Consider the following 25,413-nt stretch of genomic DNA (forward strand, 5'->3'; position numbering starts at 1 on the left):
TGAATTAAAATTTATGATGAAATATATCGTAAAGGAATTGTATATAAACTGCAAAATATATATATATATATATATATATATATATATATATATATATATATATATATATATATATATATATATATATATATATATATATATATATATATATATATATATATATATATATATATATATATATATATATATATATATATATATATAGTCGACTAATGCTAAGGCGACCTACTTTTGACCAGTAAGAAATTAATTATGTTTTTAATTATAGAAATCTTTTAGCCGGAAAGTACACATCACGCCCTTTCTCCTGATAACAAAATATACTGGGTAGAATTGCACGGTGGGCCATTTTTCTATGTGTTTCAATCCTAATTTGTATTTTCCCATTAAATTGTAATGTTCCTTATATTAATCCATCCTAGTTAGTATTTTTCCATTAACGGCCATTTTCATGTAGTTCCGTTAGACTTTAACTCCCAGTTAACAGAAAGTAAAATGAAAATATCTTCTCTCCGGTTAACTTTAACTGATAAATTTTTAGCACTTAAGTTCCTAACTGACATATGGAATATATAGACAAGATGACAGATATGTCCATAGTACGGACGGTACGAACGGAGCTTCATGAAAATGGGGGTTAATTGTATCATTTTCTTGATTGGTATTGAATATAGAGACCATATAGCCAGAATGTACGTGTCACGGCATTTCTCCTGACACCAAATTATCCAGTGCAGCGGTCCTACTTTATAAGAATCCAATTTTCATTTGTGCGTCTGTTATTTTATTACTGGTCAAAAGTAGTCAAAATGTCTATAGTCATTTTTTGGTCGCCTTAGCATAACTCGATTAACCCATTCGGTGCGCGGCTAAACCTGTCTGATTTTTGTCTTAGTTATTTACAATTTATCTTCACGCACATCACAAAATTTAAGCAAAATTACCATTATTTTACCAGCGTATTGCTCATAGCGTATCTTTGAAATTCCCGCAAACATATGAATATACACTCACAAACAAAAAAAAAAAAATATATATATATATATATATATATATATATATATATATATATATATATATATATATATATATATATATATATATATATATATATATATATATATATATATATATATATATATATATATATATATATATATATATATATATATATATATATATATATATATATATATATATATATATATATATATATATATATATATATATATATATATATATATATATATATATATATATATATATATATATATATATATATATATAGATATATATATATATATATATATATATATATATAATTTTTTTTTTGTGAGTGTATATTCAAATATTTACGGGAATTTCAAAGATACGTTGTGAGCAATACGTAAATTAACAGAAATATTGAATCTTTAGATTTAAGATAAAAATGCTTCAAATATAGGCTATGACTTATTTTGAGGATTTTGCATCTTTGGTTTAAGTTTTTTTTATTACAAAAAAAAATCTATTACTTGGAAGTATCTGTTATTATTTGGATTTTTAAGCTGGCATTTGTTTCTACGTGAATTGATTTATTAATATATTGCAAAAAGAGAATGAAAATTCCATAAATGAGATCTGTTTCTTAATTTTAATACTAGATTTAAAACTGCAAAGGTCCCTAAAAAATTTATTTATATTAAAGAAATCGCATCTTTGGCTCTTATTCCGGCACCCATATGATGCAAATCCGGCCGTATTCCGAGAACTCGTTGACCATGCTTTCGCGCTTGCACCGTAATGTCCCTCCCTAATTGCCCTCCGACAATCTGTGAAAATGTTCACGTTTTGTGGCCTCGTGTTATTTCCGAGCCATTTAGCACATTCCGTTATGCCACTATCTTCTGCCTGCAGGATTGTGCTAAGGAATATGATCTCGGTGTCTGGGTCCTCCAGCAGTCATTTCTCTCTGGTGTCTGTTCTCCCATGATCATCTTACTGACGTCATAATGTCATACTCGGCAGCTATAGCCACCTCAGGTATACGATCATTGATTGTTACGGCATTCGCCATTTTACCCACCGTCTCCCCAATTATCCTTTGATGGTTCGCCATGTTTCGTATTTCTTCAATCTCATCACAGCCATGGCGGCTACGTTTTTGATCTGAACCTGTATGCCAAGACAACATGTCCGTTGTAAAATTTCTATGTTGCACTTCTTCTCCGTTGATGATCACCAGACTATTTCGCGTATGTTAGGATTGGCCTTACAACGCTCTCATATATTCAGTGCATCACCTTTGGGTTCAGGCCCCATTTAGAGCCCACCACTGTTCTGCACAATGCTCAACATCGGTAGGCTTTCTCAGTACTCTCTTTGATGTGATTCTTCCAATTCCAGTCTATAGTTACTTCTATTTAATCAGACGCTTGTATCGTTTTGCCCAAAAAACTCGGTTCGATATATTGGGCAATTTTAGTCTTACTAGTGAGTGGCCATAATTCTGTCTTCTCCGGGTTAAGATTCACGCCTCTGGGTCTTGACCAGTTATATGCCATCCTCAGGACTCTTTCTGCCCTCCTTCATAGTCTGTTAGGGTCCGCCCCCTGAGGTCCGGTAATCGGAATATGATCTCGGTGTCTGGATCCTCCAAGCATAGGCCCAGTGCCGTCCTCTCACCCATCTTTGATTCAACGGTGTAGCAGTTATTTCCCCCTGCTATCTGTTCTGAGGTCTCCCCTTTTATTCTTTGATGGTTTCGTTTTTCCACCCATTCTCCCAACATCTTCAATCTCATAACAGCCACGCTTTTGATCTGAAACTATAGGTCTTAAGTTCAATGTCGTCTCTAAGGCTCTGGTTGACGTGGTCTTCATTGGACCCGTTGTAAAATTTCTATGTTGCACTTCCTCTACGTTGATGACAACCAGACTATCGACGCGTATGTCAGGATTGGCCTTATTACGCTCTCATATATCCAGTGCATCATCTTTGGGTTCAGGCCCCATTTAGAGCCCACCACACTTCTGCACAATGCTTAACATCGGTAGGCTTTCTCAGTACTCTCTTTGATGGGATTCTTCCAATTCCAGACTATAGTTACTTCTATTTAATCAGACGCTGGTATCATCTTAACCAAAAAACTCGGTTCGATATATTGGTAAATTTTAGACATTCTAATAAATAAGCATAATTCTGTCTTCACTGTGTTAATATTGAGGCCTCGGGGTCTTGCCCAGTCATATGCCATTCTCATCACTCTTTCTGCTCTCCTGAAGAGTGTGTTAGGTTCCCTTCCTTAACGTTTCCTAAGTTGTAATTTACTTATTAAGTTTGGCAAAATATATACGCAGAAAAGGAATATGACCACCTGAGCTATTTTCGGGCTGGGAGCATCGAACATTTTTGTATCCTTGGGAATCCTTGAAGTCAAGGAAACATATGCCTAAACGCTGAAAAAAAATGATCTAACCAACATTTTAGGTTACAAATTTATTTTAAAATTACCACTAACTTTTGCCAGTGTATTCAGCACAGAGTATCCTTGAAATCCTTTCAAGCATATGTGTGGTTATTGTTGTTGTCGTTGTTAAGTGTCAAATTGTTAAATTTTTCACTTTTGTTTTGGCCTCTTTGTTAATTGTTCACTTTTAAATCCATTAAATTAATTCACTTTCAGTCTGTTGTGAAAAATGCACTTTGCCGTTGAAATCTAATGAGTGTGAGTGTGAGAGTTCATTTGAAAAACTAAGGGTGAATGGAGTGAATGAAATGGACCAACCATTTACCTTGGTTTCATATTTTTGCAAATGAAATGCAACACATTGTACGAGTTTTATAGCCATTGTTTTATTGCCATCAATTTCCTGCTCAAAAAAAAAAAAAAGAACTGAAAAAAATTTCCACACATTTCTTTGTTTTTATTCGAAACTGTGAAATTGTTTCACATAACTTTCACATCCGTGTTCGTTCGTTTCAGTCGTAATGTTGAGAAATTTGTTGCTCCATTTGTCGCTGCAAAAGTTTTATTTGTTTTTCTCATTTCCCTCAATCTTCGGTTGTGCAATGGAGCTATGAGACTTTTTTTGTCCACATTTAATGATGACTTTCAATGCCTGTTCCTGGGGGTAAAATTGATTTTCAGAGCACAACGGAAATGTAAAATTTGTTGGAAACTGACAAATTTATAAAAAGAATTTAAGGAAGAACTCTCCGGAATTTAAATAAGCATATACGGCCGAAGGTTCGGCCAGGTGTACAAAACCCTACACTGAAAAAAAGTTGGCTTGTATCCAGGGCTGTGGAGTCGAGTCAATTTTGCTCGACTCCGGCTCCGACTCCGACTCCAACATTTCTTCTCAGCCTCGACTCCGACTCCGGAGTCGACTCCAGGTGATGTGCCTAAATCTAATTTTAACAGTATTCCAATGGTAATTGTAAGGTGTAGTGTTTCAAAAGTAGACTGATATAAGTATTCTATTTTGCCATATGTGTTTATATGTTATGTCCAAAAGAAATTTAATTTTAATTTTTGATACGACTCGACGACAAATCACAGCATTTTAGGGAAGTAAAGAACTCTGCATTTTAATTTCAGGCCAATAAATTAAAATACGACACAAGGCTATATAGAGACCCCATCAAAATATGGGTTGATAACAACAATCTTCAGAATATGCATTTATAAAAACACAAAATTCAAAAAATAATTAGGCTTGCAGAAGTTTGAGAAGTAAAATCCTGGTATTGGTCTATACAGGCATTTTATAAAAAAAAAAAACAAGTAAGGAAAGTCTAAAGTCGGGCGGGGCCGACTATATTATACCCTGCACCACTTTGTAGATCTAAATTTTCGATACCATATCACATCCGTCAAATGTGTTGGGGCTATATATAAAGGTTTGTCCCAAATACATACATTATCACTCGATCTGGACAGAATTTGATAGACTTCTACAAATTCTATAGACTCAAAATTTAAGTCGGCTAATGCACTAGGGTGAAACACAACGATAGTAAAAAACAAGTAAGGAAAGTCTAAAGTCGGGCGGTGCCGACTATATTATACCCTGCACCGCTTTGTACATCTAAATTTTCGATACCATATCACATCCGTCAAATGTGTTGGGGCTATATATAAAGGTTTGTCCCAAATACATACATTTAAATATCACTCGATCTGGACAGAATTTGATAGACTTCTACAAAATCTATAGACTCAAAATTTAAGTCGGCTAATGCACTAGGGTGGAACACAATGTTAGTAAAAAAATATTTAAATCTGGAGCAATTTTAAGAAAACTTCGCAAAAGTTTATTTATGATTTATCGCTCGATATATATGCATTAGAAGTTTAGGAAAATTAGAGTCATTTTTACAACTTTTCGACTAAGCAGTCGAAAGGAAAATGTTGCTATTTTGACCATTTTTGTCGAAATCAGAAAATATGGGAGCTATATCTAAATCTGAACCGATTTCAACCAAATTTGGCACGCATAGCTACAATGCTAATTCTACTCCCTGTGTAAAATTTCAACTAACTCGGAGTTAAAAATTGGCTTCTACGGTCATATGAGTGTAAATCGGGCGAAAGCTATATGGGAGCTATATCTAAATCTGAACCGATTTCAACCAAATTTGGCACGCATAGCTACAATGCTAATTCTACTCCCTGTGTAAAATTTCAACTAACTCGGAATTAAAAATTGGCCTCTACGGTCATATGAGTGTAAATCGGGCGAAAGCTATATATGGGAGATATATCTAAATCTGAACCGATTTCAACGAAATTTGGCACGCATAGCTACAATGCTAATTATACTCCCTGTGCAAAATTTCAACTAAATCGGAGCAAAAAATTGGCCTCTGTGGTCATTTGAGTGTAAATCGGGCGAAAGCTATATGGGAGCTATATCTAAATCTGAACCGATTTCAACCAAATTTGACACGCATAGCTACAATGCTAGTTCTACTCCCTGTGCAAAATTTCAACTAAATCGGAGCAAAAAATTGGCCTCTGTGGGCAAATGAGTGTAAATCGGGCGAAAGCTATATATAGGAGCTATATCTAAATCTGAACCGATTTGGCTGATATTTTGCAAGTTTTTCGAGACTCATAAAATATTCGGATGTACGGAATTTGAGGAAGATCGGTTGATATACACGCCAATTATGACCAGATAGGTGAAAAATATATATGGCAGCTATATCTAAATCTGAACCGATTTTTTCCAAAATCAATAGGGATCGTCTTTGAGCCGAAACAGGACCCTATACCAAATTTTAGGACAATCGGACTAAAACTGCGAGCTGTACTTTGCACACAAAAATACATCAACAGACAGACAGACAGACAGACAGACAGACGGACATTGCTAAATCGACTCAGAATTTAATTTTAAGACAATCGGTATACTAAACGATGGGTCTCAGACTTTTCCTTCTTGGCGTTACATACAAATGCACAAACTTATTATACCCTGTACCACAGTAGTGGTGAAGGGTATAAAAAAAAACAAGTATATACGGCCGTAAGTTCAGCCAGGCCGAAGCTTATGTACCCTCCACCATGGATTGCGTAGAAACTGTCATCCACAATCGAATTACTTGGGTTGCGGTAACACTTGCCGATGGCAAGGTATCTTAAATCTTCCTAACACCGTAATATATACCACATAGTCCATACGTGGTATAGATTAAACTAAAAAGGCCGATTAAATACGTATATAATTAAGTTTCTATAGAAATAAAATTTTGACAAAATAAAATTTTGACAACATTTTCTATAGAAATAAAATTTGGAAAAAATTTTCTATAGAAATAAATTTGGAAAAAATTTTCTATAGAAATAAAATTTTGACAAAATTTTCTATAGAAATAAAATTTTGACAAAATTTTCTATAGAAATAAAATTTTGACAATGTTTTCTATAAAAATACAATTTTGGTAGATTATTTTTGGCTCGAGTGGCAACCATGATTATGAACCGATATGGGCCAATTTTTGTGTGATTGGGGATCGGCTATATATAACTATAGACCGATATGGACCAATTTTGGCATGGTTATTAGCGGACTTATACTAACACCACATTGCAAATTTCAACCGGATCGGATGAATTTTGCTCCTCCAAGAGGCTCCGGAGATCAAATCTGGGGATCGGTTTATATGGGGGCTATATATAATTATGAACCGATAGGGACCAATTCTTGCGTGTTTGTTAAAGACCACATTCTAACACCATGTTCCAAATTTCAACCGGATCGGATGAATTTTGCTCCTCCAAGAGGCTCCGGAGGACACATCTGGGGATCGATTTATATGGGTGCTATATATAATTTTGGACCGATATGGACCAATTCTTGCATCGTTGTTAGAGACCATATACTAACACCACGTACCAAATTTCAACCGGATCGGATGAATTTTGCTCCTCTAAGAGGCTCCGGAAGTCAAATCTGGGGATCGGCTTATATGGGGGCTATATATAATTATGGACCGATATGGACCAATTTCGGCATGGTTGTTAGAGACAATATACTAACACCACGTACCAAATTTCAATCGGATCGGATGACTTTTGCTCCTCTAAGAGGCTCCGGAGGTCAAATCTGGGGATCGTTTTATATGGGGGCTATATATAATTATGGGCCGATGTGGACCAATTTTTAGAGAACATATACCAACACCATGTACCAAATTTCAGCCGGATCGGATGAAATTTGCTTCTCTTAGAGGCTCCGCAAGCCAAATCTGAGGATCGGTTTATATGGGGGCTATATATAATTATGGACCGATGTGGACCAATTTTTGCACGGTTGTTAGAGACCATATACCAACACCATGTACCAAATTTCAGCCGGATCGGATGAAATTTGCTTCTCTTAGAGGCTCCGCAAGCCAAATCGGAGGATCGGTTTATATGGGGGCTATATGTAATTATGGACCGATATGAACCAATTTCTGCATGGTTGTTAGAGACCATATACTAACACCATGTACCAAATTTCAGCCGGATCGGATGGAATTTGCTTCTCTTAAAGCAATCGCAAGCCAAATTTGGGGGTCCGTTTATATGAAGGCTATACGTAAAAGTGAACCGATATGGCCCATTTGCAATATCATCCGACCTACATCAATAACAACTACTTGTGCCAAGTTTCATGTCGATAGCTTGTTTCGTTCGGAAGTTAGCGTGATTTCAACAGACGGACGGACGGACGGACGGACATGCTCAGATCGACTCAGAATTTCACCACGACCCAGAATATATATACTTTATGGGGTCTTAGAGCAATATTTCGATGTGTTACAAACGGAATGACAAAGTTAATATGCCCCCATCCTATGGTGGAGGGTATAAAAAATAAATCTAAAGGAAATATACACATCAATCAAATGTCGGGCTAATCAGAATAAAAATGTCGGGCTAATCAGATAGAAAGTTTAGATGTTAAAAAATGTAATGTGTCGGATATATAAAACAAACATAAACTGCCATAAATTATGACGAACGGAATTTTAAATAAGCACTACCATACAACAGATGACATGAATAGCTGGACAGTTACGAATATTGTTTCTATAGAAATAAAATGGTGAAACATCGATTTATAAAAGGTGTCCATAACTGGACATTAGAGGCCATTAATTTAATGTAAAGAATTTCGAGTGCATTTGATGAAACAAACAAAAGGACCGGCTCAGATGGCACATTGGCAGAGCTTTAATTTAAAATTACAACTTCCAAGGACATCGGGTGTATATGGGGATTTTTCATGTAATTATTTCCATATACAAAATCTGGGCCGACGAGAAATTTCCACATTTATTTATGGATCTCAAATAACTCAAAATTTCTGACATATCTTATGCATAAGCGTAGGAAGGCCTCTGGGGAGTGGGCTTAGACCCCCCAGAAAAATTTTAGCCCCCCCCAGAATTTGAAAACCTATTTACGATTTTACATTTTTATAAAAATTAAACAAGTATATACTCGTACAACGCACAAATGACCACTAAAGACTTTCATGCACAATCGAATTACTTGGGTTGTGGTAGAAGTCTGATTTTTGTGAAATAAAGCTGTGGTTTAACTTATGATTTAGTTGAATAAAAAATAGCAATTGATATTAAAACTATTCTTTCATAAATTAATATCTTAATAATGCTGCAAAAAAGCGTCGCCAAAAAAGAAGTGAAAATGTTCTTTTTGGGTCTGGAAGTGGTACAAAATTGGCGGAGAAGCGATGAATGTAATATGAACGAATGTCCGCCGTTTCAACAACCGTTGCAATGAATTTGCATCACTTCTTAAGGTGTGATCCGAATTCAGTGTTTTGAATGTGAATTAAAAATTTTGTGATATTTTCCCAAATAAGTAATTTTTATATTTTTTATGATTTTTAATGCATTCTAACATTTGTTTGAAACGTTTTCCCTCGAATATTTTCAAATATTATCGATTTTTCTTAATGGATTTAGCATTTTTGTGGCAAAATTTGGATAATTTGTACCATTTTATTTATTCTTACTCTTTTTTTAAACTATTTGAAAAAAGAAAACAAAAAAATAAATTTGACAAACATTCTTTTCCTCTGTTGGTTAAGCTACTCTTGTAGTTTAGTCAATGTATGGTTTTAAGCTGAAATGAAAAAACGACAACAATGCCTAAAGAACAAAACCAACAATAACAAAACAAAACAAATGGAAAAAGAAGAGGAGGCACGCTCAAAATAAACCCAGCCATGTGAATTCAAATCGATGATTTGACAGTGGCATAGGAAAAGAGATATGTTTGTTTCGAATTTATTTGGCATAAGCCGGCTATCAATGTAAAACCTTTTTTCGGAGGGTTCAAGTGTGGTTTTTGTTGGGTTTAATAAACTGCCTGAATTTATTCTGATAATAGGTTGATAGTTTTGCTGCAAGTAGAGGATGCTGATGAGGAATGTGGTAATTCCGAAACGTGCGTCCATCCAACCATCTTGCAATCTATAGGGCTTTGCCCAAATAAATTTGACAAACATTCTTTTCCTCTGTTGGTTAAGCTACTCTTGTAGTTTAGTCAATGTATGGTTTTAAGCTGAAATGAAAAAACGACAACAATGCTTAAAGAACAAAACCAACAATAACAAAACAAAACAAATGGAAAAAATTACGCATTAAAATATAAAAAAATGAAATAAAAAAACTTCCTGTGTAGTTAAAATAGTTAACTTCTTTGTGAAGACATTTTTGGAAGTGCTTTAAAAGTTGTGCTTTTAGAACAACTCCCAATTTTTTGCTGGGAAAAGTGTGGAACTACCCTACGGGAAATGGATCAACCTCAGAACTGGTACAGGACTAGTCCCTGGTGTGTATGGACCAGTCCCAGTTCTGATCAAAACGTATGGAAGGGACCGTCCACTTTAACATGGGTTTGTCATTGACGGAGTAAACTTACATTTTAGGACGCGTCTTGGACTCATCCCAAAGGATACGGGACAATTTAGCAGGAGCAACCCATAAACAGGTCCTCAGGAACCTGTCTCGGACAAACTCTTAGAAATCTCTTTCAATTTGGGCTCCTAATCGCACCCGAAATGAAAAAAAAAAAACTTTTGAAATACGTCGAACAAAAGGTTATTCTGATAATTTTATTTCATTAATGTGAAAATTGCAACTAACTGGAGCACAGGTACCAGTTCTGTGATAGGTCCGTCAGAGGCAATTTGCACCAATTTCCCCGTAGGGTACTTTTAGTTGCTTTATTATAAATTGACTGTCGAGTTATTTTGATGTCTATTTTTTTATTCAATTTTATGAAATAAAACATAAGTTGAACCTATAAGTTCAGTCTATAAGGTTTTAGCTAGGGGGGCTATAGCCCCCCCTAGGAAAATTGTCTAGCTACGCTAATGATCTTATGAACATATTTGACTGGGAAAAATTTCTTTAAAAAAATCGGAGATGGGTTTATATGTAGGTTATATATCACAAAATTGTCCGGTATGATCCATCTTCGAACTCGACATGCCTGCCAAAAATTCAGAACGTGACAATTCATTTTATTGTTTACAAACTCACAAAAGCAATTTGATCTATTGGAGTCAGAAATAAAGTTATCCGTGGTGGATCACCAGTGTGATAGTGAGATTTATATTTGGCTGATAAGCCCCAAGAGGCTATCGTTTGAGCCCTTCAGCATTTCAATGCGATTAAATCGTTTGTTCTCGTACCATTGCTTGTTACTTACACTGAAAAAAAGCATGGCCGGTTCCAAAGATTTTGTCTTTACTCTAAAAATTTTGGTATTGATTCCGAGCCAAAGAAGCGGAGAATACAAGTAACAGGTTGGCTGATAAGTCCCCGGTCTAACAAAGAAAAACACATTCTTTTGTCAAAATTCGCGACAATAACGCCATATAATAGTCACTGTTTATGGTTTTTCCCTTCTCAAGATAATCGATAAAAATTATTCCATGCGCATCCCAAAAAACAGAGGCCATTACTTTGCCAGCGGACTTTTGAGTCTTTCCACGCTTCGGAGACGATTCACCGGTCGCTGTCCACTCAGCCGACTGTCGATTGGACTCAGGAGTGTAGTGATGGAGCCATGTTTCATCCATTGTCACATATCGACGGAAAAACTCGGGTATATTACGAGTTAACAGCTGCACACCGCTCAGAATCATCAACACGTTGTTGTTTTTGGTCAAATGTGAGCTCGCGCGGCACCCATTTAGGACAGAGCTTCCGCATATCCAAATATTGATGAATGATATGACCAACACCTTCCTTTGATATCTTTAAGGCCTCTGCTATCTCGATCAACTTCATTTTACGGTCATTCAAAATCATTTTGTGGATTTTCTTGATGTTTTCGTCGGTAACCACCTCTTTCGGGCGTCCACTGCGTTCACCGTCCTCCGTGCTCATTTCACCACGCTTGAATTTTGCATACCAATCAATTATTGTTGAATTTCCTGGGGCAGAGTCCGGAAACTCATTATCAAGCCAAGTTTTTGCTTCCACCGTATTTTTCCCCTTCAGAAAACAGTATTTTATCAAAACACGAAATTCCTTTTTTTTCATTTTTTCACAATAATAAAAGTTGCTTCACAAAAGACGCTCTATCTCACAAACTAATTGACTTACAGACGTCAAATATTGATACGAATCATTTGAAGGTTGGTACTATATAAAAATAATATGCCTTTAATACTAGCGACGCCATCTATGTGTCAGACCGTGGACTTATCAGCCAATCTGTTAAGGACACTTTTAAGACACAATTCTCTTTTAAATTTGGGGTTTGTGTACTTGCTTCTAGGAGGCAAATTTTAATTATTCGTTTTTTCAGCCTTTGTTCTTCACATGCTATCAAATTCCTTTAAAAAAGAGTTAACGACAACTTTATTTTCCAAATTCAGACTCGACTTCCGGTAGAATTTATGCTATGTTTCAAGTAAAAAACGTCTTTAAAATAAAGTGTTGAAAAACATGTCCTATAATTGAACGATTTTTTGCTTTGTAGTCAAGATACAAAAAGACAACAAATTTAAAGACAATTTCATTAATTTTAAAGAATTTTTCTGAATTATTAAAGTCAAGTTGAACTTACCCCAAAAATTTTTTCTTTCATGTTATGATACCCATTTTTAAGCCAAATCACTTAATTATAAGGACAATACGACTTCATTGAAAAGTTTATCGACTTCTGGACAAGGAAATAAACTTTATATTATAGAAATGCGTCTTCTATGCTAAGCAAAATTTGCATTCGTATTTTAAGGACATGAAATCTTTAGCCTCACGACAATATTTTTTTCAGTGTAGCATCAAATCTCTTTTTACCCCCAGACAACGAATTTTTTTATGGCCGATTTAACTTTATTTTAGTTCATGGAAATTGATTATAGTTAAATTTTGTCAAGTGTGAGAAAATGTTTCTTATTTTAATTACGAGTACTCTAATGACGTGAACTAAAAATGAGAAAAAGTTTCATACAAATGAAGTACACAATTTTACTAAATATGAAAATTGTTCACATTTTCCGACAATGGGTGAAGTTTGCTGAAATTGAGTTCATTACTTAAATTGTGTCTGGCTAGAACTTCATATAGCGCTAACGACATTTTAACACAAATTTTTTCTTCCAAAATATGAAATTTTATTAAACAACGGAAAAAACTGTATTATTTTTAATAATTTGCAATTACTAAAACTTTTTGGTTAAAATTTTCTAAGCCTACATTTTCTTTCATGGTGTGTTCACTTTTTCTGGGTCCATATTTATATGTCGTCGATAGGAAATACCCATAGCATTAAATATTCAAAGGATCTTTAATAAGGACACTTGACATAATGCAGGCAATATTAATCGTATGCAGTATAAATTTGTGTATGTATGGATGAGAGATAGATGGTTGCTGCATTTGTATAAACACACTCTCACACGTAATAAACTTGGACGAAAGCGCCATACACTGACATATGCTTATGGATTCTCCCGTAAACATAAACACAAACACACACAACCATATGTATTCTGGGGTTTACACTGACATAAAAAGAGATTCACTTACCCTGCAAACATTGAAAGTGTATCGAAGTAGTTTTGCCATAGAAGATAAAACTTTCATAGGCGATATCATTTTCTTATCGAGTTAGTGTCCCCGTTCGGGAACAAATGTCCCACTACGCGATAGTATTTTCGGAGAATCGAACCAGTGGCTAAAAGAAGTCAATAAAGCAATAGCTATTTTTTAAAAAATAACAAGTATATACGGCCGTAAGTTCGGCCAGGCCGAAGCTTATGTACCCTCCACCATGGATTGCGTAGAAACTTCTTCTAAACACTGCCATCCACAATCGAATTACTTAAGTTGCGGTAACGCTTGCCGATGGCAAGGTATCTTAAATCTGCTAACACCGTCTTCTAAATTGTATGTAAGTCCATACGTGGTATATATTAAATAAAAAAGATCGATTAAATACGTATATAATTCATTTTGACAAAATTTTCTATAGAAATAAAATTTTAAAAAATTTTCTATAGAAATAAAATTTTCACAAAATTTTCTATAGAAATACAATTTTGACAAAATTTTCTATAGAAATAAAGTTTTGACAAAATTTTCTATAAAAATGAAATTTCAACAAAATTTTCTATAGAAATAAAATTTTAACAAAATTTTCTATAGAAATAAAATTTTGGCAAAATTTTCTATAGAAGAAAAATTTTGACAACATTTTCTATACAAATAAAATTTTGACAAAATTTTCTATAGTAATAAAATTTTGACAAAATTTTCTATACAAATAAAATTTTGACAAAATTTTCTATAGAAATAAATTTTTCGACAACATTTTCTAAAGATATAAAATTTTGGCGAAGTTTTCTTTAGAAATATATTTTTGACGAAATTTTCTATAGAAATAAAATTTTGACAAAATTTTCTATAGAAATAAAGTTTTCTATAGAATTAAAATTTTGACAAAATTTTCTTCAGAAATAAATTTTTGACAACAATTTCTACAGAAACAAAATTTTGGCAAAATAGAAATAAAATTTTGATAAAATTTTCTATAGAAATAACATTTTGACAAAATTGTCTATCGAAATAAAATTTTAACAAAACTTTCTACAGAAATAAAATTTAAACAATATTTTCTATAATAATAAAATTTTTACAAAATTATCTATAGAAATAAAATTTTGACAAAATTTTTTATAAAAATAAAATCTTGACAAAATTTTCTATAGAAACAAAATTTTGGCAAAATGTTCTATAGAAATAAAATTTTGACAAAATTTTCTATAGAAATGAAATTTTGACAAAATTATCTAGAAAATAGAAATAGAACAAGTAAGGAAAGTCTAAAGTCGGGCGGGGCCGACTATATTATACCCTGCACCACTTTGTAGATCGAAATTTTCGATACCATATCAAATCCGTCAAATGTGTTGGGGCTATATATAAAGGTTTGTCCCAAATACATACATTTAAATATCACTCGATCTGCACAGAATTTGATAGACTTGTACAAAATCTATAGACTCAAATTTTAAGTCGGCTAATGCACTAGGGTGGAACACAATGTTAGTAAAAAAAAATATGGGAAACATTTAAATCTGAAGCAATTTTAAGGAAACTTCGCAAAAGTTTATTTATGATTTATCGCTCGATATACATGTATTAGAAGGTTAGGAAAATTAGAGTCATTTTTACAAATTTCGACTAAGCAGTGGCGATTTTACAAGGAAAATGTTGGTATTTTGACCATTTTTGTCGAAATCAGAAAAACATATATATGGGAGCTATATCTATATCTGAACCGATTTCAACCAAATTTGGCACGCATAACTACAATGCTAAATCTACTCCCTGTGCAAAATATCAACCAAATTGGGCCAAAACTCTGGCTATTAGAACCATATTAGTCCATATCGGGCGAAAGATATATATGGGAGCTATATCTAAATCTGAAACGATTTCAATCAAATTTTGCACACTTAACTGCACTACTAATTGTACTTCTAGTGCAAAATTTCAAACAAATTGGGCCAAAACTCTGGCTTCTAGGACCATATTAGTCCATATCGGGCGAAAGATATATATGGGAGCTATATCTAAATCTGAACCGATTTCAATCAAATTTTTCACACTTGACTATACGACTAAGTGTTATGTTTGTACAAAATTTCAAGCAAATCGGTATAAAACTCTGGCTGCTTCACACTTGACTATACGACTAAGTGTTATGTTTGTACAAAATTTCAAGCAAATCGGTATAAAACTCTGGCTGCTGGGTCCATATTAGTGCATATCGGGCGAAAGATATATATGGGAGCTATATCTAAATCTGAACCGATTTCTTCCAAAATCAATAGGATTCTATGCCCTGAGCATTATTGCCAAAGACACCATGTGTCTATCTCGTCTCCTTCTGGGTGTTACAAACCTATGCACTAACTTATAATACCCTGTTCCACAGTGTGGCGCAGGGTATAAATATGGGAAACATTTAAATCTGAAGCAATTTTAAGGAAACTTCGCAAAATTTTATTTATGATTTATCGCTCGATATATATGTATTAGAAGTTTAGTAAAATTAGAGTAATTTTTACAACTTTTCGACTAAGCAGTGGCGATTTAACAAGGAAAATGTTGGTATTTTGACAATTTTTGTCGAAATCAGAAAAACATATATATGGGAGCTATATCTAAAATTGAACTGATTTCAATCAAATTTGGCACACGTGACTATATTACTAGTTGTACTCCTAGTGCAAAATTTCAACCAAATTGGGCCAAAACTCTGGCTTTTAGTACCATATTAGTCCATATCGGGCGAAAGATATATATGGGAGCTATATCTAAATCTGAACCGATTTCAATCAAATTTTGCACACTTGACAATACTTCTAATTGTACTCCTAGTTCAAAATTTCAACCAAATTCGACCAAAAATCTGGCTTCTGGGGCCATATAAGTCCATATCGTGCGAAAGATATATATGGGAGCTATATCTAAATCTAAACTGATTTGGCTGATGTTTTGCAAGATTTTCGAGATTCATAAAATATTTGGATGTACGATATTTCAAGAAAATCGGTTGATAAACACGCTAACTATGACCACATCGGGGACAGATATATATGGCAGCTATATCTAAATCTGAACCGATTTTTTCCAAAACCAATAGCGATTGTCTCTGTCCCAAGAAACGGCGCTCTGCCAAATTTGAGGACGATCGGACTTAAATTGCGAGCTGTACTTTGTGCACAAAATTACATATACAGACAGACGGACGGACGAACAGACAGACAGACAGACGGACATCGCTAATTCGACTCAGAATTCTAAGCCGATCGGTATACTAAAAGATGGGTCTATGACCACTATTTCTTGGCGCTACATACAAATGCACAAACTTATTATACCCTGTACCACAGTAGTGGTGAAGGGTATACAAATTTTGACGCAAAAAATTGATCAATAACTTCCAAATTATTTGTATACCCTCCACCATAGGATGGGGGTATATTAACTTTGTCATTCCGTTTGTAACACATCAAAATAATAGTGATATCTTAGCGAAAGACAATAAAACAAACAGCCACCAAATGTTGGCAGGGTAGTAACGTAGATTATATGATCATTTTTATTTATTAACTGCTCCCTGAGAAGGAAGGAATATGATCGCGAGGAACACGGAACATGTTTGTCGCAAAAATGTTGTTTTCTTGCCAAAAATAAGTTTGTGACAAACCTATTACATGTACCTCGTCCGAAAATAACATTTTGCTCTTTAAACATGTTTGAGGTGATAATATTCCTTTTCTGGGTGCGGTTAAAATTCACATTTTTGGGTTGTACGCGAGATTGGGCCGTATATACTTGTTATTTTTATTATTAGCAAAACTGTTTTTGCATTGAAGTGTCTGCTCACAAAAAATACGAAATTTTAGACAAACAAAGTTCGTTTCTCATTTGCTTTTCGCTGTTAGGAAGTGTATTTGGAAGAAAAGTATATACCTTTTGTGATAAACGTTTATTCTTTTCCAGAATTGTTTTTACAATTTCATAAAGACAAACTCAAAAAAAAAAACATTGTTTTCTTGCTAATTGCATTTTCCCTCACATCTTTCTCACATCCCCGAGTTTTTTTAGTTCTTAACACCTTTTCCTGTAATACCAACAATGTAGAAGAAATTATACGATTTTATAATTTTTTAAAATTTTTTACCTTTCGCCTGGACGGAGAATCGAACCGCGGACAATGCACTTTGTAAGCCAACACACTAACCACTGAGCTATGTACCTGTTATGATCATCAATAGATAAATATCCATATAAGTTATATTTATATAGCATAGCTTGCGGCGCCCACGAACCGAATAAACAAAGTTTATTTAACAGAAACAAACATTTAGTTTGGCACCGTGGAGCAGTGGTTGCTACGTCCGACTTGCATGCCAAGGGTCGTGGGTTCGATCCCTGCTTCGACCAAAGTTTTTTTTTTGTTTTTTTTTTTACATATATTCCAGATATGTTCGAAAGATTCCGAAAAAATGTTCAATATTACATTGTAGTATATTAAATTTTGAACTGTAAAATGTGTCTTATTAAAGACCTAAAGTCAGAAAAGAACAGTGTTTTATATAAATGAAATGGACCGTGTTGTTGTTTCAAAAATAACTTATTTTATTGAAAAAATAAAAATTTTGTAACAAACGAATTTTTTTGGTGATAAAAGTTTAAAATTTTCGAAGCAATTCAAAAAACTCTAACAAAAGAAAAACGTTTTCGGTACACGTTTTCCAAACGTTTTTTTTCTTTGCGTGTAGTTAATTTTTTCATAAAAAAGCTTATTTTTTTACGTGTTATAATTTGAGTTTTTAACATGGCATGTATTGTACGTTTATTCAAAATCAGTTTTAAAACGACAATAAAAATCTTTGAAACTTGCCATGGATTTTTTCCAGTGTATAAGCGATTTTCGGAACCTATGGCTCCTAGTTGGCGTAGTACATACCCTATTACTTACTATCTAACACAATTAATGATGATGATAACCTACATTAGGCCCCACCTATGGCTGAACCCATGAATAAAACACAAATAAAAGGATATTTTGCTTGCCCTCTAACCGAACAGTTCTATCTATAATACATGGAATACATGGAGAAAATCATGCCATAGCTTAACACAGGATACAACATCGTTATGACTAAAATGCTCTGGCTAGCCCCGAAAGTTGAGAAAACATCCAATACTACAGGAAATATAGGTCAATGTGTGATTATGTATGAAACTGAAATTTCAACAAATATTTCCCTCTATCATCGATTACTAGAATAAAGTGGGTGGATGGATATTTGTTCTATTGCTTGCAGGACAGCATGCAATTGACACCTGCCACAAGTGGCCATTAATAGCTCATACAGCAAACACTCTTCCCACCCCATCTCAAAACTCATGGCATTTTCGAAAATGTGGAATACAACCATTTGAGTTTCAACATTCTGGCCTTGCGATAATGTTAATGACACTGGCAAAAACTGTATAAGCGAATTGAAGGGGTTTGATGATACCTCCCTTCATCTATTGCCTTAAGCATTAAATGACCTTAAGTTCCTAAATTGACATATGAATTCATCCTCTGCAATTATGGTTTAGTACCAATGTCGAAGGGAAGAAAACTATTTTGGAAAGACTGCATTACATTAGTTCAGGCGCGTATTCAGGTGGGGGTTGAAACCGTCCGTTTGTCGTTCTCGTCCATTGTGATTGTGAAATTACCCACAGAGGACGTATGTATGTGCCTCTGCAAAACTTTCAGAACACGACTTAAAACAATTGACACTGTGCTTCTGCCAATGCTAACGTTGGAATTCCAACTGATCTTCGGTAAGACCCTTGTGCCAAAAATCGCAATACCGCAGTCACTTGAATTTCAAAGGAAATGTTAGATGTGGTCAAGTGCGCTTTGAGTACGTTCAACAACAAATGCGAAAGCCTTTTTATTTAATCGATATTGTCCAATAAATCTGCATAACGATTTATTTGCGTTAATAATAATCTTCTCTTAAGTTCAGTATTGTGGAAGAACCCACAATACTTAAGACGTCTCTGGTAGATGGATTGCTGTGATTCCTCAATATTTTCCGTTTAACATTTCACAACTCTTTTCCTCCATCAATAAAAAACATGCAAAAGCTTCAACCATTTTTTAAACGTTTTTGCAATTTTTTTTTAATTTACCAACTTTGAAAATGTAATTAAAAAATGTAAACAAACCATTAATCAACAACAATAATAATTGTGTTTGCATCAAAGACTTTAAATGAAACCCCCCCTACCCCCGAATTTTTTTCTGGCTACGCGCCTGCATTACACACAAAAAATTATCACCAAAATTTTTTCAATTAAACACTTAATTGAATTTGGGAACGGATTCAATTAATATGGTAATTGATTCAATTAATTATTTAATCAAATCCGAATAAAAACCAATTAAAAAAATGATTGATATTTGTTACGTTTCCAATTAAAATATTAATTGATTCAATCAATTTGTTAATCAATTCGGAAATAATTTTCTATTACAAACGTGGTTGAACATTTTTCCGTTTCCAATTACACATGTGATTGATCCAATCACCTTTGTGATTGAAATTGAATAATTTTGAGCAATGGAAAGAGCGAAAAGAGAACAAGAGAATGGGCATTTATTAAAAAATGTATGATGGAGAGATCAGTCTGTGGAAGTAACTCGTAACGAACGGTTGGGTGTTTGTTTTTCGCGTAAATTGAAAAACATGATTGGCGACATTCTGTCTGCTGCATTCAAAATGTGTGCATAAATATTTTGAACGCAACAACAAATCATAGCAAAGGGTTGAAATAAATAAACTGTGCAAAAACAAATGGCCACGTGGTAAACGTGACAGAATGCATGTGAAATTACCTGTGTTTGTATTTTGTGGTATTGTAAAAATGGAAAACAATATTCGTTTCACGCAGAGAAGAAACATGATTGCCACAATCATATTCGAAGAGCAAAATAATATGATAGCAGCTATTTTTGCGGCGACCATGTAACATTTTAACCTGCAACCATGTTGGCTCAGTGAACATGGTTCTAAGAAAAATACAATTGTCCTCATCTAAAATGTTATTATATTGATAAAAAGAATTTTGTTTCCATTAAAAGACAATGGTCACGATCTAAAATGTTATGTTATTCGTCAAAAATGTTTTTCTTCTAGTTAAAAGAACATGGTCACAACCTAAAATGTTTTGATTTTTATGAAAAAACTTTTTTCGTCATCGAAAAAAGGACGCCACTTGAGAAAAGAAAACACAAATCAACTTTATTTATTTGTTTTTATTTATTTATAAACTAATTCATTGTTTATTTGTATTTATAATGTCGTGCAAGCAAACTTCACATATTTTTACACACTCTAGTTTGGTTCAATTTCAACAATAAGTAATCATTCCATATTTACTTCGTGCCCATCAAATGTACAAACGCAGACATCATGTAACTGCAAATAAAAATAAATTATACCATATATCAAAATGCAGAACAAAAACCAGGTACATTTTTTCAATTACACTTTCCTTTTTGGTATTCACATAAAACCACGTGCCATTTCTGAATAAATAAATTAACACAAAACACAATAATTCCGTATTCTCCGTCCATTCCAAGAAACAATCAACACACGACTGACGCGCAAAATGAAAATCGTGTGTACCTGCTCAATGTTTTTATAAAATTCTTGTCGCTGCAAAAAAATTAAAAAATTAAATGGTCACGAAAACAATGTACATGGTCTTTATGGCCATGTAATGGTTGTAGACATGTCTATACGTAAACTATAAAAATATTTTTTTCTCTGCAAAAAAGTAAAAAAATTGAATGGTCAGATACATGATTTTCCTGACCATATAATGGTCTCAAATTCTATCATTTAAATAATAGAACATGTTTACGGCATTTGAGAACCATTTAAATGCTTATTGCCAACATATATTTTTCTCCGCTCGAAAATTATTTTTACAAAGACAAAATACATGGTTTTCGCGACAATTACATACTCTAAATAAGCATTAAATGGATGCGGCAACCATGTCCAAACATGTTTTTTCTGTGCGTGTTATTGAAGGTAAGAAATTGTGAAATGTGAATACCGTTTTCCATTGAAGCTTGTTTACATTAAACGGACTAAGATATTTTTTATTCATTTCTTGTAGTGAGCAATTTTATTTCGTGAAATTGACCAATCAATCTCATCAACTCCATCATTTTAGCAAATATATAAGAATATGTGTGCAATTAAAAGGTGAGTACCGTATTGATCTTTTAAAATTATATTTTTTCACTCCTAGTTTTCTTAAAACCAAGAGCGGTATGGGTTTGTTGGATGATTCATCTTGAGGTTGCGAAGTAGCTTTGGCATTAATTGAATTTTTGTTTTACCTGCCTTTTTCAGTTTGAACCCAAGTAGAGAGCAGTATATCTGATATATAAACTAATGAGCTGAATTATGTAATGGTAAAAAGTTCTTTCTTTTGGATTTAAAAATATGAAAAATATCCGAAAATAATAAAAATATGTATTTTCCATTTATATTTTTTCTATTTCCAGAATTTGCAAAGTATCATCAATATAATACCAAATATTACATTGTTTTGCCATTAATTTTGTCTTTGATTGGTTCAAATTTTAATAGACGATTTCAATGTGTGGAAAATTTGGAAAGGAATTGTTATAGGGATCTATTAATCGAAAATCGATTAATCGATTATTCGAATTTTGGCATGAAAATCTAAAAAATTCGAAATCGATTATTAACCTTAAAATAATCGCAAAATCGATTTTAGATTTTCAACTAATTTTTAATTTTGACTATCATATATTTCTTAAGTTTTATTATATTACCAATAAGAATAAAAATGTTGACTTGATTAAATCAAATATCAAATTGGAGGAAATTAATCCTTTGTTTTTTTTTTCAATTTCCTTGCATTTATACGGGTAATGATAACATGTTGAAAATTTCAGATTGAACATTTTCAAAATATATTAAACAAATATTTAAGGAAATAATAATAAATGACACGTACATGTTAAAAATTTTATTTTAAAAATATATTAAACAACTTAAAAAAATTAACATGTTTGACTGGAACACTAATTTTTGGCATTTCTTACCAACTATTGTTGATAACACTAACAACAAGTATATACGGCCGTAAGTTCGGCCAGGCCGAATCTTATGTACCCTCCACCATGGATTGCGTAGGAACTTCTACTAAAGGCTGTCATCCACAATCGAATTACTTGGGTTGCGATAACACTTGCCGATGGCAAGGTATCGTAAAACTTTTTAACACTGTCTTCTAAATTGTAAGTTAGTCCATAAGGGGTATATATTAAACAAAAAAAAGGCCGATTAAATACGTATATAATTCAGTTTGACAAAATTTTCTATAGAAATAAAATTTTGACAAAATTTTCTATAGAAATAAAAACTTGACAAAATTTTCTATAGAAATAAAATGTTGACAAAATTTTCTATGGAAGTAAAATTTTGACAAAATTTTCTATAGCAATAAAATTTTGACAAAATTTTCTATAGAAATAAAATGTTGACAAAATTTTCTATAGAAATAAAATGTTGACAAAATGTTCTATAGAAATAAAATGTTGACAAAATTGTCTATAGAAATAAAATGTTGACAAAATTTTCTACAGAAATAATTTTTTTACAAAATTTTCTATAGAAATAAAATTTTGACAAAATTTTCTATGGAAATAAAATGTTGACAAACATTGCTATAGAAATAAACTTTTTACAAAACTTTCTATAGAAATGAAATTTTGACAAAACTTTCTATAGTAGTAAAATTTGACAATTTTTACATGGCTGTTAGAGGCCATATACTAACGAAATGTACCAAATTTCAACCGCATCGGATGACTTTTGCTCCTCCAAGAGGCTCCGGAGGTCAAATCTGGGGATCGGTTTATATGGGAGCTATATATAATTATGGACCGATATGGACCAATTTTTGCATGGTTGTTAGAGACCATATACTAACACCACGTACTAAATTTCAATTGGATCGGATGAATTTTGCTCATCCAAGAGGCTCCAGAGTTCAAATCTGGGGATCGGTTTATATGGGAGCTATATATAATTATGGACCGATATGGACCAATTTTTGTATGCTTGTTAGAGATCGTATACTAACATCAGGTACCCAATTTCAAACGGATCGGATGAATTTTGCCCCTCCAAGAGGCTCCGGAGGTCAAATCTGGGGATCGGTTTATATGGGAGCTATATATAATTATGGACCGATATGAACCAGTTTTTGCATGGTTGTTAGAGACCATATACTAACACTACGTACCAAATTTCAATCGGGTAGGATGAAGTTTGCTCCTCCAAGAGGCTCCGGAGGTCAAATCTGGGGATCGGTTTATATGGGAGCTATATATATTTATGGACCGATATGGACCAATTTTTGCATGGTTGTTAGAGACCGTATACTTACATCAGGTACCAAATTTCAATCGGATCGGATGAATTTTGCCCCTCCAAGAGGCTCCGGAGGTCAAATCTGGGGATCGGTTTATATGGGGGCTATATATAATTATGGACCGATATGGACCAATTTTTGCATGGTTGTTAGAGACTGTATACTTAGACCACGTACCAAATTTCAACCGGATCGCATGAATTTTGCTGCTCCGGAAGGCTCCGCAGGCCAAATTTGGGGATCGGTTTATATGGGGGCTATACGTAAACGTGGGCCGATATGGCCCATTTTCAATACCATCCGACCTACATCAATAACAACTACTTGTGCCAAGTTTCAAGTCGATAGCTAGTTTCGTTCGGAAGTTAGCGTGATTTCCACAGACGGACGGACAGCCGGACAGACGGACAGACGGACGGACGGACATGCTTAGATCGACTCAGAATTTCACCACGACCCAGAATATATATACTTTATGGGGTCTTAGAGCAATATTTCGATGTGTTACAAACGGAATGACAAAGTTAATATACCCCCATCCTATGGTGGAGGGTATAATAATATACCCCCATCCTATGGTGGAGGGTATAAAAAGACAAATAGATACCATAACATCGAATATTTTGTATAATCATTATTTCTATGAAATTCGATTATGAAAAATCGAATATTCGAATTTTGATTGGTGAAAATAATCGAAAATCGATTTTTGATTAAAAGTCAATAATCGAATAGTCGAAAAATCGATTATTGGTTTATACTATAGATCCCTAATTGTTACTAAAATTCAATTACTGAGCTCCTTAATACACCTTTTTATGCTAAAAGACTATAACTGCAAAAGAAGATTATAAATCTGCAACCTGGAACTAAGAATTGAACTTGATATTCTATGCAGGTAATGTTTAGCAAAATTATGAACAAAATTGAACAAAATTAAATTCGAATTATTCTGTTTACTTACAGAAAAACTAATTTAGCTTACAGGCTGCTGATTTATTGGAAATCTATGCGCATTAACATATAAGAAGGAACATGCTGACATGGTTATTATGATAAGGAAGATAATGATTTATATAGTCTATTTTTTCACCCTATAGTTGTTATTGATAGTAATTGTATTGTATTGTAAATGTATTGTAAGTTATGTTAGAACAAAACACAAATAACAAGAACCAAATTTATTTGTCTATTGCATAATACAAAAAATAATAAAATATTAAATATGTTTTATAAGAAACACATATTTTCTTTTATTTCAAATAAAACTAAATACGATTTAGGGGGCGCAATATATAATTTTTTTTTGTTGAAATTTATAGCCAATTTCAATTAATTATTTAATTGAATGAATTAAATAGTTGATTGATTTTTGCC

Source organism: Haematobia irritans, chromosome 4 (assembly GCF_050003625.1).
Source record: "Haematobia irritans isolate KBUSLIRL chromosome 4, ASM5000362v1, whole genome shotgun sequence".
NCBI lineage: Eukaryota > Metazoa > Arthropoda > Insecta > Diptera > Muscidae > Haematobia > Haematobia irritans.